Here is a 15606-nt window from a genome sequence, read left to right on the forward strand (position 1 = left end):
TGTCAAACTCAAAACTATAAATCTTATTTTGTTATTAATGGTTCAATTATTTTCTAGTGCATAATAATTGTAGTAATGTTTAAATATTGCTGGATAAATCCAAAAAGCAAGTATCAGCTTATATGAAATTGTACAATGAAAAACCATCTATAGAAACCAGATATATTTCGCTTTTCAAACTGATTTGGGATGAATCCCTGTGCAAATCATAGCAAAACGGTAATGTAAGTACTGACATATATGCAAAGTTGCTTAATAATGATATACATACATATATAAACATATATAATCTGCATATCTATATAAATACAAATATAAATGCATGCATACATATACATATATGCATACATATGCATACATATGCATGTTATTTACATGGAAGTTTGAAAAACACTAATAAAAGCAAAGCTAAAAAGACACCTCATTAGAAACAGAATGGCTTTAACTTAAACGAGGGCGAGATCTATTGCATTTTCAATGCTTGTTTACTTAGGTTCCATCAAGAAGGCATTCAGATGTGTCACACATTTGCCATAAATTCTGAATCTTAGCACTCTAGTTGCTCATTAGATCACTGTAGTAATGCTACTGCTCACCAGGGAAGTCTGCTGCTGGTATTCAAAGTGCATGTTTCAGTCTGCATGTCAGAATTTTTTTAATGAAATAGAAGAGGATTTGAGAAGGCAAACTGTGCCCTAATTTTTCTTTCTTCAGCTCTAATCAAAATTTCTATGGCAAAATGAACCCCTCATTTTGTTCCTTTGCTAATTAAATGTTTTAAGTATTACCACTTTATTCCAATCAAGATGACGTTAGGTGTGCCATAATTTTGTCATAAGTAAGACTCTTAGAGTGCTAACTTAGACTTAGTTAGCACTCTAGTTGTTCTTTAGAACACTCTGGGACATTCTGTCATTGGGCTATACTTGGGCTACATATGTGGGATATTTGTGCTACATTTGGGCACTTTTGTCTCTGGTGGCCATCTTGGAAGACTGCATGTGAGAATGTTTTAAAGAAATGAAAGAGGATTTGAGAAGTCACTCAAAATGTGCCCTATTTTTTCTTTCTGCAGCACTAATCATACTTTCTATGGCAAAATATACCCCCTCATTTTGTTCCTCAAGATGGCTTCAGGTGTGCCATACATTTGTAATAAGTAGGACTGTTAGCGCTCTAGTTGTTCTTTAGAACACTCTGGGAAGCAGCAGTAGAACACAAAGGAATCAACTGACAGTCTCTGTCCTTGTTGGATATACATGTTTTACTGAGAATGTCAGACTTCATTCTCACATGACTGAGAAAGATAATGTGAATTTACAGAAAATATGCTTTCAGTTTAGCTTATAGATCCCCTTCCAAACCACTGTGGGAAAAGCATGAGATAATAGTTTTCTCTCAAACATGATTCATGATATCCCAGCAGAAGGCTTTTTCACATGGTAAAATCACCTTAGAACACACCACAATTCCTAAAATTAGTATGGTACCATCAACAAATGATTTATAATGTAACTAAAGTCCTAAAACCTTCTATTAACCTTAATGTTTTTTAATGAGGTGCTATCATGTATATTGGTCCCAAGATGGCTGCCAACACTTCTTGGATGAAGTTCTGACAGATCTCACGATGAGATGTGTGGTTAGGCTCCGCCCAAATATATGTATATTTTTTCTTTTGATTTCTCATGAACTACTGGAGGGATTTATACCATTTAACCAAAAGCGTGATCTGCATACCAGACCCTACCATTTTGCCAAATTTGGTGTATTTCCGTTCAGCTGTCTACTCATCCTATGGAAATTAACATGGGGAAAACACGTTTTGGGACCCCCCTTTTTTCTCGGCCCCGCTTAATGAATCTTCCCGAGACTTTCAGGGAAGGAGCGGAGCGGGCCATCTTCTTTGAGAAATTCACGAAGATTCAACAACCGGTGCCAAAGTTATTCCCAATATAATGTTGCAGATTTCCTATGGAAACTAGGTCCTAACTATAACTACCTACTGGCAGCCGCCAGTAGGATATATATATATATATATATATATATATATATATATATATCTGTTTTCTTCCATAAACATTCCACATTTGAACAGTGCTATTGCCAAATAAGAACTTAGAATTTTGATGATATTAGCGAGGATTTCCATATTTTTTACTCAAAGGAATTCACAATGCATTGCGGGACCTGTATTTTTTCACTTTAAGTCACGTGATTAAGTACTTTTAAAAGCATGCACGAACAAGTAACCTGCTTGCCTTCCACCTGTGATTAAGCTAATGATGCCAAAACAGGAAGCATGCTGTGCTGCTGGTTTTCGAAATAAAGCTACATTTCCAGTAATGGGCCTCTATTGTTTTTTTGCATCTGGAGGTGCTTTGATGGGCTGTTCCGAGCCTATTGCTAAGGGCCGCCCTGAAGGGTCGGGGGCTCCAGAATCGGAAAACTGCTGTTTGGAGATTTACTGAGGAGCATGACCCACTAACGTGCCCAGTCTACTAAGGAATCCACTGTGGTAAAAAGTGAGCGCGTGCTAGAAGGGATTCAAGATGGATTATTTCCCTCTGTGATTGTGCTGGTGAATGGAGTTTGTTCCGAGCCATTTGTAGAATGACAGCATTATGCGAGTGAAAATCAAAACTCACCTGACTGTTTTCTTCCATAAAGATTCCACATTTGAACTGTGCCATTGCCAAATAAGAACTTGGATAATATTAGTGAGGATTTCCATATTTTTAACTCAAGGGAATTCACAATGCACTGTGGGACCTGTATTTTTTCACTTTCTGTCACGTGATTAAGTACTTTAAAAGCATGCACGAACAAGTAAACTGCTTGCCTTCCACCTGTGATCAAGGCTAATGATGCCAAAACGTTAGGAACAGGAAGCATGCTGTGCTGCTGGTTTTCGAAATAAAGCCACATTTCCAGTAATGGGCCTCTATTGCTTGTGTGCTTTGGTGGGCTGTTCTGAGACTATTGCTAGAGGCCGCCCTGAAGGGTCGGGGGCTCCGGAATCGGAAAACTGCTGTTTGGATATATATATATATATATATATATATTACCTACTGGCGATAGCCAGTAGGTATATATAGTTAGGATTTTTTTCCTATGGGATTTTTGAAAATTCTATGTCGAATAACTTTGGCGTTTGAGGACAGAATTGGCTGAAATTTTCAGGAAAATGGAACATTTTGTTTCTGAGCAGCCCCTGAAAATTTGGGGGGGTTTCGTCAAGGGGGGGCCGAGAAAAAAGGGGGGTCCCAAAACATGTTTTTCCCATGCAATTTTCCATAGGGCGGTTGGCCTCACTTTTAGCCTGAACGGCTGAATGGATTTACACCAAACTTGGCAAAATTGTAGGGACTGGTAGCCCGATGTGCCTTTGCTATGTCTCAAGATATAGGCTCCAGTGGTTTTTATTAAAATTAACTTTGAAAAATATATATTGGGCTACATTGGGCTATATATATGTTGGAGCCCAAATGTAGCCCAATGTAGCCCAATGTAGCCCAATGTAGCCCAAAGATGGCCACCGGAGACAAAAAAAACAAATGTAGCCCAAATATCAGCCAGATGTAGCCCAACTATAGCCCAATGACAGAATGTCCCAGAGTGTTCTAAAGAACAACTAGAGTGCTAACAGTCCTACTTATTACAAAGGTATGGCACACCTGAAGCCATCTTGATTGGAATAAAGTGGTAACTCTTAAAACATTTAATTTAAAAAGGAACAAAATGAGGGGGTTCATTTTGCCATAGAAAGTATGATTAGCGAATATATGACGAAAACCCTAAAACACTACCCCCAGCATGACCCTACACTACACAAACAGTACAACACTACCCTAAACCCTAAAACACTACCCCCAGCATGACCCTACACTACGCAAACACTACAACACTACCCAAAACCCTAAAACACTACACCCCAGCATGACCCTACACTACGCAAACACTACAACACTACCCTAAACCCTAAAACACTACCCCCAGCATGACCCTACACTACGCAAACACTACAACACAACCCTAAACCCTAAAACACTACCCCCAGCATGACCCTACACTACGCAAACACTACAACACAACCCTAAACCCTAAAACACTACCCCCAGCATGACCCTACACTACGCAAACACTACAACACTACCCTAAACCCTAAAACACTACCCCCAGCATGACCCTACACTACGCAAACACTACAACACTACCCAAAACCCTAAAACACTACACCCCAGCATGACCCTACACTACGCCAACACTACAACACTACCCTAAACCCTAAAACACTACCCCCAGCATGACCCTACACTACGCAAACACTGCAACACTACCCAAAACCCTAAAACACTACACCCCAGCATGCTCCTACACTACGCAAACACTGCAACACTACCCTAAACCCTAAAACACTACCCCCAGCATGACCCTACACTACGCAAACACTACAACACTACCCTAAACCCTAAAACACTACCCCCAGCATGACCCTACACTACGCAAACACTACAACACTACCCTAAACCCTAAAACACTACCCCCAGCATGACCCTACACTACGCAAACACTACAACACTACCCAAAACCCTAAAACACTACCCCCAGCATGACCCTACACTACGCAAACACTACAACACTACCCAAAACCCTAAAACACTACCCCCAGCATGACCCTACACTACGCAAACACTACAACACTACCCAAAACCCTAAAACACTACCCCCCAGCATGACCCTTCACTACGCAAACACTACAACACTACCCAAAACCCTAAAACACTACCCCCAGCATGACCCTACACTACGCAAACACTACAACACTACCCAAAACCCTAAAACACTACCCCCAGCATGACCCTTCACTACGCAAACACTACAACACTACCCAAAACCCTAAAACACTACACCCCAGCATGACCCTGCACTACGCAAACACTACAACACTACCCAAAACCCTAAAACACTACCCCCAGCATGACCCTGCACTACGCAAACACTACAACACTACCCAAAACACTAAAACACTACCCCCAGCATGACCCTACACTACGCAAACACTACAACACTACCCTAAACCCTAAAACACTACACCCCAGCATGACCCTACACTACGCAAACACTACAACACTACCCAAAACCCTAAAACACTACCCCCAGCATGACCCTACACTACGCAAACACTACAACACTATCCTAAACCCTAAAACACTACGCCTAGCATGACCCTACACTACGCAAACACTACAACACTACCCTAAACCCTAAAACACTAGCCCCAGCATGACCCTACACTACGCAAACACTACAACACAACCCTAAACCCTAAAACACTACCCCCAGCATGACCCTACACTACGCAAACACTACAACACTACCCTAAACCCTAAAATTCTACCCCCAGCATGACCCTACACTACGCAAACACTACAACACAACCCTAAACCCTAAAACACTACCCCCAGCATGACCCTACACTAAACAACCACCACAACTCTACACTACACTAACACAACACTACACTACACAACACTACACTACACTACACAATCACTAACCCACGAAAAAATTAACACAAACCCACTTACCTCTCTCGTCATCGTGGTTTTCACAACGCAAATGCATTTACCATACATGCCTTTAAAACGTAATTCTTTGTAAAGGCATGCGCGATAAATGCACATGCGTTTTGAAAAAATGCGGGATAATGGTATGCGAAGTCAATGACCTTGCGGGATAATGGTATGCGGACTGAAAGTCTGCGGGATAAAAAATGCGGGAAAATGGCTGCAAACCATGATTAGCAGCAGACTTCCCTGGTGAGCACTAGCTTTACTACAGTGATCTAATGAGCAACTAGAGTGCTAACATTCAGAATTTATGGCAAATGTGTGAAACATCTGAATGCCTTCTTGATAGAACCAAAGTAAACAAGCATTGAAAATGCAATAGATCTCGCCCTCGTTTAAGTTAAAGCCATTCTGTTTGTAATGAGGTGGCTTTTTAGCTTTGCTTTTATTAGTGTTTTTAAAACTTTCATGTACATAACATGAATATGTATGCATATATGTATATGTATGCATGCATTTATATTTATATAGATATGCAGATTATATATGTTTATATATGTATATTACCTACTGGCGATAGCCAGTGGGTATATATAGTTAGGATTTTTTCTCTATGGGATTTCTGAAAATTCTATGTCTAATAACTTTGGCGTTTGTGGACGGAATTGGCTGAAATTTTCAGGAAAATGGCACATTTCGTTTCTGAGCAGCCCCTGGAAATTTGGGGGGGTTTCGTCAAGGGGGGGGCCGAGAAACAAGGGGGGTCCCAAAACACGTTTTTCCCATTCATTTTTCCATAGGGCGGTTGGACTCACTTTTAGCTCGAACGGCTGAATAGATTTACATGAAACTTGGCAAAATTGTAGATATGGTTTGCCCGACGTGCCTTTGCTATGTCTCAATATATGTGCTCCAGTGGATTTTGAGAAATTAACGTTTAAATAAAAATATATATCTGTGACAGCGCTCCGGTTAGCGCCCCGGTTTGCGTACCTGACGCGTAACGGAACTTCGCGAAGCGAAGCTGATTGGCTCTCCGGTGTCTGTCAACATTCTAAACAGTCCGGAGCGGCCGCCATCTTGTCTCTCGGTACGATCGAGAGACAAGATGTGGTGAAAAACGAAGGGGGAAATGAAGGAAAGGGGGCAAGGTAGACCACTCCTGACCCCCTAGGATTGATGAGGGGGATATTAAAGTGCCCCGCGGGGCAACAAAAAAAAATTATAATTTTTTTGCGATTTTACGCCGTAGAGGCGCGTCCCGGTACGCGAACCGGGCAGCTCACCGGGCAGCTAACCGGGCAGCTAACCGGCAGCGTAGCTGTCAACATTGTAAACAGTCCGGAGCGGCCGCCATCTTGTCTCTCGGTAGGTTCGAGAGACAAGATGTGGTGAAAAAAGAAGGGGGAAATGAAGGAAAGGGGGCAAGGTAAACCCCTCCTGACCCCCTAGGATTGATGAGGGGGATATTAAAGTCCCCCGCGATTTTTCGCGGTAGAGGCGCTTCCCGGTACGCGAACCGGGCAGCTAACCGGCAGCGTAACGGGAGTCCGCCATCTTGTGTTTTTGGAGCGTCCGGTTCGCGTACCGGGTAGCGTCCCGGTAAGCGTAACAAGGGGAAAACCAAGAGAAACAGTAAAAAAAAAATTAAGGGAAGAGATTTCCAGCAAACTTGACAAAATTGTAGGGACTGTTTGTTTGATGTGCCTTTGCAAGGCCTCAAGATATGTGCACGTGTGGATTTTGTCTAATTAAGGTTAAAAAAAAAATATATATCTGTAAGCGTGCTCCGGCACGCTTACGTTACGGGTTTTGTTTGCGCTGCAGAGCCGATACGTCACGGTTATGCGACGCGTCATGAGGCGTCTCACGTGGCTACGTGATACGTCACGTAATAAAGAATATATTTTACAGCTATAGATATTAGCTTTTAAAAAACCAATGAAATTCACTGAAAAAACCATAGGTTATAGACCATATATAGTTAGGAATTTGCATTTACAAAACCTTGAAAATTCACTGAAAAAACCATAGGTTAGAGACCATATATAGTTAGCTGGACATTTTATTGACATAAAACCAATGAAATTCCATATATAGTTAGTTGCACTAACTATATATCGCGCACCCGCAATCCACTGCTGATGATGTCACATATTACATCATTCATGACATGGTCAGTGACATCACTGATGACATCACTGATGACATCTCAAATGACATCACTGATGACATCACTGATGACATCTCAAATGACATCACTGATGACATCATGACACACCAATACCAGTTACTACATACGCACTCACTGATTCCTACGTCTACACACACATTCACTCATTCACCCATACAATCACTCATACATACAGTCACTCATTATTACAACACTATCATATGCACTCATACACCTATGCAGACACTCACACACTGCCACTCATCCATGGAGTTACTCACACATCTAGTCAGTCCTGTAAAGAATCAATCACACTTCCATTTCCTCATCTATATAGTTAAACACAGAACACCATACTTCAGTGACATCACTGATGACATCACTGATGACATCTCAAATGACATCACTGATGACATCTCAAATGACATCACTGATGACATCATGACACACCAATACCAGTTACTACATACGCACTCACTGATTCCTACGTCTACACACACATTCACTCATTCACCCATACAATCACTCATACATACAGTCACTCATTATTACAAGACTATCATATGCACTCATACACCTAGTCAGTCCTGTGAAGAATCAATCACACTTCGATTTCCTCATCTATACAGTTAAACACAGAACACCATACTTTTCACACATATACTAACACATACTTACTCTCTTATACAATCACTGATACAAGTACACATTGATATGCACAGAGTCACACACCTCCCAGCCAGCCACACACACACTCAGTCTTCCATACATCCACTCATTCTTCAATATGTAAAACATATTTAAACTTTACAAAAACACACAGACACTAGATGATGTCATCAGTGATGTCATTTGAGATGTCATCAGTGATGTCATCAGTGATGTCATTTGAGATGTCATCAGTGATGTCATCAGTGATGTCACTGACCATGTCATGAATGATGTAATATGTGACATCATCAGCAGTGGATTGCGGGTGCGCGATATATAGTTAGTGCAACTAACTATATATGGAATTTCATTGGTTTTATGTCAATAAAATGTCCAGCTAACTATATATGGTCTCTAACCTATGGTTTTTTCAGTGAATTTTCAAGGTTTTGTAAATGCAAATTCCTAACTATATATGGTCTATAACCTATGGTTTTTTCAGTGAATATATATATATATATATATATATATATATATATATATATATATATATATATATATATATATATATATATATATATATCTATAACCTACTGGCGGTCGCCAGTCGGTATATATAGTTAGGATTTTTTCCCTATGGAACTCTTGAAAATTCTATGTCTAATAACTTTGGTGTTTGTGGATGGAATCGCCTGACATTTTCAGGAAAATGGCACATTTTGTTCCTGAGCAGCCCCTGAAAATTTGGGGGGGTTCCGTCAAGAGGGAGCCGAGAAAAAAGGGGGGTCCCAAAACGCGTTTTTCCCATTCATTTTTCCATAGGGCCTTTGGCCTCACTTTTAGCTCGAACGGCTGAATGGATTTGCACAAAACTTGGCAAAATTATATATATATATATATATATATATATCCTACTGGCGGTCGCCAGTCGGTATTTATAGTTAGGATTTTTTCTCTATGGAACTTTTGAAAATTGTATGTCTAATAACTTTGGTGTTTGTGGACGGAATCGGCTGACATTTTCAGGAAAATGGCACATTTTGTTTCTGAGCGGCCCCTGAAAATTTGGGGGGGTTCCGTCAAGGGGGGGGCCGAGAAAAAAGGGGGGTCCCAAAACGCGTTTTTCCCATTCATTTTTCCATAGGGCCTTTGGCCTCACTTTTAGCTCGAACGGCTGAATGGATTTCCACGAAACTTGGCAAAATTATAGGGACTGTTAGCCCGATGTGCCTTTGCTGGGTCTCAATATATGTGCTCCAGTGGATTTTGAGAAATTAACGTTTAAAAAAACAGATATATCTGTGACAGCGTCCCAGATAGCGCTCCAGATCGCGTACTTTTCGCGTAACGGAGCTTTGCGTAGTGAAGCTGATTGGCTCTCCGGTGTCTGTCAACATTCTAAACAGTCCGGTGCGGCCGCCATCTTGTCTCTCGGTAGGATTGAGAGACAAGAGGAAGAGAAAAACGAAGGAGGAATTTAATGAAAGGGGGCTAGGTAGACCCCTCTTGACCCCCTAGGAATGATGTTGGGGTTATTAAAGGGTCCCGTGGGGCAAATAATAAAAATTTGATTTTTCGCGGTAGAAGCGCTTCTCGGTTCGCGAACCGGGTCGCAAACTGGTAGCGAAACGTGAATTTGCCATTTTGTGTTTCGATTTAATTAAATTACTAGGTATGAGGGGGTACGGGAGACGTATCCTGACCCCTTATGTTTTCTGAGGGTGGCTGAGGAGGCTCATATATGTTGATACATGTCTTCCAGCGGCTGTGCGTGAGTGTTTTTTTTTTTGCTGCGTGACGTCTGTTAATGTTCGATTCGATGGAAATCAGGAACTGTTGACCGCTATTTTGTCACTGCGAGTGAATATTTTATTAAAAATAATTGTTATAAATTAATCCTTATTGATAAATATTGTCTGCGCCATCTTGCCTTTTTTGCAATGCCACACATTTGTTGAGCACGGCAGCCATTTTAGATGCCTTGACCAGACCCACTCTCTGCACGCCGCCGATCCTCAGCATGGCTCCCCACCCTCGCAAGCATCTCCCCCACGCACTGGTCACCCCCGCTCTCTCTCTCATGCATGGGCCAGAAACCTCCTCCCATGTGCGCTGTTCTTCTCTGAGAATCACACCCTGTGCCCGCCCGACACCTCCCTTTCACCCTCTTCACTACCGCACTCTCTGACACACCTCTAGGTATAAGGGGGTACGGGAGACGTATTCTGACCCCTTATGTTTTCTGAGGGTGGCTGAGGAGGCTCATATATGTTGATACATGTCTTCCAGCGGCTGTGCATGAGCGTTTTTTTTTGTTGCTGCGTGACGTCTGTTAACGTTTGATTCGATGGAAATCAGGAACTGTTGACCGCCATTTTGTCACTGCGAGTAAATATTTTGTTAAAAATAATTGTTATAAATTAATCCTTATTGATAAACATTGTCTGCACCATCTTGTCTTTTTTGCAATGCCACACTTTTGTTGAGCACGGCAGCCATTTTAGATGCCTTGACCAGACCCACTCTCTGCACGCCGCCGATCCTCAGCATGGCTCCCCACCCTCGCAAGCATCTCCCCCACGCACTGGTCACCCCCGCTCTCTCTCTCATGCATGGGCCAGAAACCTTCTCCCATGTTCGCTGCTCTTCCCTGAGAATCACACCCTGTGCCCTCCCGACACCACCCTTTCACCCTATTCACTACCACACCCTCTGACACTCCTCTTCCTCTGTGTCCGATTGTCCAGGCCGGTTCCAGGCTATCACCTAGCCCTGCAGATGTAGTTTATGGCCCCAACTGTAAATAATCACCCCTGTTCAAAGGAGTTACAGTAGATCAAGGCCCCCACCTCATGAGATCCGTCACACCAGACGCGTTCCTACTATCTGATAACCATCCTGTATTGTGATTGGGGAGGGGATTCTCACTGTGAGGGTGTGTGGGATCGAGCCTGAAGCGGAAGATTCCAGGGATGCTTTTTTGTACATCAAAGTCTTCACAATTATGAGTCACATTAAAAATATATAGCACTTCAACAAAGTTGTTGGATTATAACACTTTAATAACTTATAAATATATACAACGCTCCAACAAAGTAAACACGTTAAAAAAAACTTTTTAAACAACTATTTACATGACATTGCTTTAACCAGGATAGACAAAGAAATGACACAGTGATGTAAAAGTTTCTGAAAGAAATGCTAAGAACGTCCCATGTGAAAGTGAATTTTATCTGGCAATTTTTTTCTTTTCCTTCTCATGAAAAGAAAGTTAATGCCAGGTTCGTTACCTGCCTCATCTGCAAAAAAAACTCTCGATAGGGACCGAAAAAAAATATAGCTATGGTATTCATACCATGCATTGGCACATGGAGAGGTGGCACCCTCTTAATTATTCTAAAGCACAACTTCGAGATTTGGTGGATAATCCCCGACCGGCAAAAACATCCACCAATGACTTAGCAATAAGTGAGTCAGAGGCAAGGGAAACAGTCCCAAATCTGCAAAAGAACTTTAGGCAGATGAGATTGACTTGTGTCGCATGTGGAAAATTAATTTCATGCGGAGAGATGAGTATACTTTAATAAATAGATCATATGAAAATCATCAATGTCCAAAACGTCCTAGAAAGTAATTTTTGTCATTTTTGAGGAAGAGAGATAACCTACAGTGGTACGGGGTCGTTTTCGTTCGTACTAGGGGGGCCAGGTGACATTCGTTCGGGGTGGCTTAAGGGCATTTAAAACAACTTCCCTGATACAGGTAGCATATAAAGTAGAGGCTAAATACCAGGATCTTTATCGATTGCTTTATGCTGTACAAAAATGAAAAACACACAACAAACCTGGACCATTCATATTTTCAATGTTTCTGCCACGGAGCAGGCTGGAACTGTAAATGGGGGGGTATTTATTTGTGGAAAACATAACAGAGAGTCAGTGGTCGTTGATTTCATAGTAAAAAGTGCGACAAGTGCAACAAAATCATATCGATAATTCATTGTGAGCAAGTACCAAAAGTGTCGACAATTCGAACCTTCAATAATAAATACAGTAATCAATGATGCATTAGAACTTAATATCAATTCATTGTTCGAACGTGTAATCAGTACCCGTCCCATGTCAATTCATTGTTCGAACGTATAATCAATACCCATTCTGGATCAATTCATTGTCCGAACATATAATCAGTTTTATTCCATATCAATTCATGTGCTAAAAACTGCATACATATCTCATGATATCAAGGCTGAGTAATCGGGGCACAACAAGGAGTTGAGAGTTTCATTTGTACCGGCGCCATTTTGGGTGAGGTCAGGAAGGTCCAAGTATAGTCAAAATGTCTCCACCAACTCGTGTTTGGACCGGGACCTCTTTCGGCAGTCCAAAAGTTTTCGTTGAAGGGTAGCAGAGGGGACTGCCGACATGAACCATCAGTCAAAGTGGGGTGGGAGGCAACAATCTCTCCTACCGGGTCATACTGGTGTCCCACCGGAACTGATCAAGTTGGTAGTCTTGCAGGATTTTGGTCATTTCAAGACTGATGCCGGCGCCGGCATGAGCGCGCCGATGTCCCGCGGCTACGTCGTGGTCGTTCCATGGGTGATCATGGCAGTCATTTCTCATCGGGGGTCGGGGGCCCCCGTGGCTCTTATAGAATCTTCAAAGTTGAGGAGAACAATTCTGGACGCAGGAAAGTAAAAGCGTCGTTGCACCGCAACAGTGGACGTTCTCCCGCTGGGTGAGCGGAGCATCATTGCCTCGCAATAGTGGACGAGACCTTTTGTCGGGTGAGTGCAGCGCCGCTGCATCGCAAGAGTGGAGGAACCCTTTTGTTGGGTGAGTGGAGCGTTGGGGGTGCAGCTGAGGGGCCCCCAACTATGGGGGTGGGAGAGGCTCCTTCGCGCCGCCTCTCCCTCCCAGCGCACCCCACGCCGACACCTGGCGTTGATATCCATGATGTCCGGACCAGGCAATAAGGGGGGGGGGGGTCGGAGGCAGAGGCAAGACATCCCCCCCCGTGGCCTGCAGGGCGCCGCTTCAGGCCCGAACGGGGAGCTCATATCAAGCACACGTGGGAAGTGGGTCAGCAAGCCAGTCTAGAAGAACACCCTCCGGCCTTGTTGACTGAAACTTCATGGACTCACGCCAGGAATTCAAGGCAGCAAGCACGTCGCCAAGTGTAGGAAAACCTTTACAGTATTCAGCAAACGTGCCGACACCTGGCGTTGATATTCGTGATGTCCGGACCAGGCGATAAGAGGGGGGGGGGTCGGAGGCAGAGGCAAGACATCCCCCCCGTGGCCTGCAAGGCGGCAGAAGAAGGGAATCGGGAGACCAGTACATTTTGGGCCATCCACCCCACGGCTGATGGCTGTTAGCCGGGCCCCGCCCTGCACGTGTCGAGGCCTCATCTTCCGGATGGGCGTAACCGTGGCCCTGTTGCACTTCGGGAGTTTCCGGAATGGGGGTAGGTATCTGCTGATTTGTATCTATTTCATGTTACCGTTAATGGGCGTGGCGGGCGGTGGGATAGACATGCTTGGAGCAGTGGGGGGGTGGCGGAGGCTAGCTACCTCATGGCTGCCGTAACGTCAAGCTTGGCTTTTTTCACCACTTCCATGTTTCTTATTTCTAGCGAAGTCAAAAACTTATCAGTGGCCTACTGATTTTGTTCGATTTCTTTCCCTTCCTTTTCAAGTGTGTTTCATGTTAAAGTTTCTGTTTATTAGGATACAGTGATTACTTCGTATTTTACATATGTCTTCTTTATTAGGGGTACTCTCTGGTTGAGCCAGATGATGTACCTCTAATAAATGGTCCGGGTGGAACTAGTTTCTCAATCAGTGGGGAGTAGATGGGCATGACAGATTACAACGGGGGACAAAGGTCCGCATTACCCACCCTTCACTACTTGCAAAGACTAAACAGAATATTTCTATTCCACGTTATTTGTAAACAGAGAATACTTCGAAAGAACTATTCCTTGAACAATAAATGTCCAGCCAATCAATCAATCAGTGGGGAGAAAAACAGGCATGACGGATTACAACGGGGGACACAAGTCCGCATTACCTATCCTTCACTATCTGCAAAGGGAGACAGAATATTCCTATTCTTCTCTGTTTGTAGACAGGGTCCGATTATTGCTCTTTGAGATATTCCCTGTGACAGGGAATATCTCAAAGAGCAATAATCGATAAAAAATTAGTAGGATTATAACACTTTAATAACTTATAAATATATACATCGCAACAAAAACAGTAAATACCTTAAAACATTTTTTATTAAAACAGAAGCAAAAATGACAACTAACATTAGTGATATCCTGGGCGGGTGATGGAACTGGGATTGTTAATGGAAAAAGATCTACAGAGAAAGGTATTGGTGAATTATACTTCTCCGGAAATTTAAAACTCACAAATGGTTTATTTGTGTAATCGTTTCAGGTCAAACGGATTGTGGGACAATGTTCAGAATGGAAGAGTCACCAAAAGGCAAAAAGTTCCGCTTGACCCCGGGAGCCGGCCGCCTATGTCGGGTGCGATCTCAGGCTACACCAGGGCAACAAGACTTGGGGAGGGGGTCGGAGCCAAGCGTCTTCTCCGAGTCCGCGCCATCACACCGCCCCTCGGGGGCCTCCGTCAAGCGGTTTAGGGAGGTACCGTATCACATTGTTTTAAAATGCAGTCAGGTCCACAAACGGCCCCCACTTACTTTGAGAATAGTGAAGCTGCAGCAGGTGCAAATAAGGTTTAGACAGTGTTACAAGCGCTGCTCAGAACTCTGAACTATGGCACCCAACATCCAGGACTTATGCCATTTGTGCAAGCCAGTGACATCGAAGCAACTCAGGGACCAAAACCATGAACGAACACTCATGTATGAAAATCTTACTATTGATGCTTGACTGAGGCCAAGGAGATCAGAGTGTATGAGTCTCATGCTCGATCGATTGAGCTAGCCGGATCGGGCAACTAAAAGTATAAAATAGTTATGTAAATAGTTATTTAATAAAATGTTTTACCCAGTTACTTTGCTGGTATGTTGTATATATTCATAATATTTGCATAGGGTTTGTCGTTATTTTGGGTGGGGTGGGTGGCGGAGCCGAGCTGTCTTGCAGCCATCATCGTGTGGAGCTCAGTTCATCTCACTAGTTTCGTATTTCTCATGAAGGGTTGTTCCTAATGTTTCTATTTTAGCGAGG

This window comes from Lissotriton vulgaris, chromosome 6 (genome assembly GCF_964263255.1).
Source record: "Lissotriton vulgaris chromosome 6, aLisVul1.2, whole genome shotgun sequence".
Classification (NCBI taxonomy): Eukaryota; Metazoa; Chordata; class Amphibia; order Caudata; family Salamandridae; genus Lissotriton; species Lissotriton vulgaris.